A 1,487-nucleotide genomic window follows, 5' to 3' on the forward strand; every position below is an offset into this window, starting at 1 on the left:
CTCCTGCGCGGTGAAACGAAGCAGGCAGCGCTTCCTCAGCACCCGCGATGCTCGTCTGTGGATGGCACGTTGTGGACACAGTTTGTGCTTCCCTGAGACCGCGGCCAAGTGGAGGAGGTGTCGGTAGGAACCGGCTCTCCTGGAGGCTTGTGCTCAGCAGCTGCGCGGTGCCGTTTCATGCTGCTCCCTGGCACCTGCTCCCAGCTCTGGAGCTCACCAGCTCATGAGGTTCCCTCTGCGGAGCCGGGACCAGCTGCCTGGCTGGTTTTAAGTCATTTGTTTCTTTCGTTATCGGTTCTCAAAGAGCACGTTGTGGGGGCAGAGGAGGCAAAACAGTCATAACCGGGGTCTCTGGGTCCAAACCAAGATCCTCTTTTCATACTCTGGAGAGATTCAGAAGTCAAGGCTGACACAGGGTTATTTCTAGCTGCAAAGCTGCAGGCGCATCTTCTGAGTCATTTCAGGGGGTTTCGTTCTTCTCTGCTGGAGTTTTGGTGCAGAAAACATCTGTCTATCGTGGCCCAATGGAAAGGTTGAAGGGGAACAGGCTTGGAGGAGGAAGGAGGCAAAACAAGCCATCTAAATACTTCTGTGTCGTGCCAATAAATCGGAGCAGCCCAGAGTCTGCCTGCATCAATGCCCTTAAAAATACCCGTAGAGAACTCCCCAGGGTGGCTCTTAGGTAACTCCCATGTCCACAGCAAGGACTCTTGTGCAGCGTAAGGCAAATGAAGGACTAGACGCAAATCCAAGTGCTGCTGGAGGATTTGCCCATGGGATGGATGCACCCCAAATCCCATTACGGGTGACCCACCATCTCTGTGCTAGTGTGAGAGCAGAGATGTGCAGCTTTCCATGGGGGTGTCAGATCCTGTGTGGGGTTTCATGAGTTTTCCTCTTCCTTTTTAAAGAGTAAGTGGCTTCTCAGAATGTTCCCCCGCTGTGAAACCCCCCGCAAAGCTCACAGCCGAACTGGAGATTCGTGCAGCACTAGATGAAGTCATTAACTAAGTTAACTAGACTGCATGTTTTCTGTCAGCATCTTCTCTGAACCAGGGGCACCAAATGTGAACGAGGAGCTGTAAGGTTATTTTTTTTCTAAAAGCAAAACCAAGAAAAAAAAAAAAGCCCCAACCACAAGAGCTGTTGCTGGGTAGTGGGTGCCTGAACCTGCCTGCGTGCAACCGAGTCGCTTGTCTCCACTGCGCATCTGCCAGCTGGGCTTTAACCACCTGTATCTCCTCCATCCGGCGACCTCAAGCGCGGGGCGTCCACACCGCGCCGCGGGAGCCTCACTGCTCCCCAGGAGCCGGCCGCGTTTCCCTGGTAGCTGGCGGAGGTGGCGGTTACCGGGGCCGTGCGATGTTGATCGGGATGGGAGAATGGAGAAGGACCCTAAACTTCCTCGCATCTGCGCGTTTCTCACACTCTGGCTGCAGAGGAAACACCGAGCCAAGCCCTACAGGCTGCAGCCGCCCGCCCCCGGC

At 54.8% G+C, this 1,487-nt stretch overlaps 1 protein-coding gene across 1 annotated transcript in view; it reads left to right on the plus strand.

The window, feature by feature from the left end:
• Positions 1–1,487, plus strand: part of RPS6KA1 (ribosomal protein S6 kinase, 90kDa, polypeptide 1) — a 17,398-nt gene that overhangs the window by 2,800 nt on the left and 13,111 nt on the right. The window lies entirely within an intron of this gene.

The sequence above is a fragment of the Buceros rhinoceros genome, unplaced genomic scaffold (assembly GCF_000710305.1).
Source record: "Buceros rhinoceros silvestris isolate BGI_N320 unplaced genomic scaffold, ASM71030v1 scaffold29905, whole genome shotgun sequence".
NCBI classification, from domain to species: Eukaryota; Metazoa; Chordata; class Aves; order Bucerotiformes; family Bucerotidae; genus Buceros; species Buceros rhinoceros.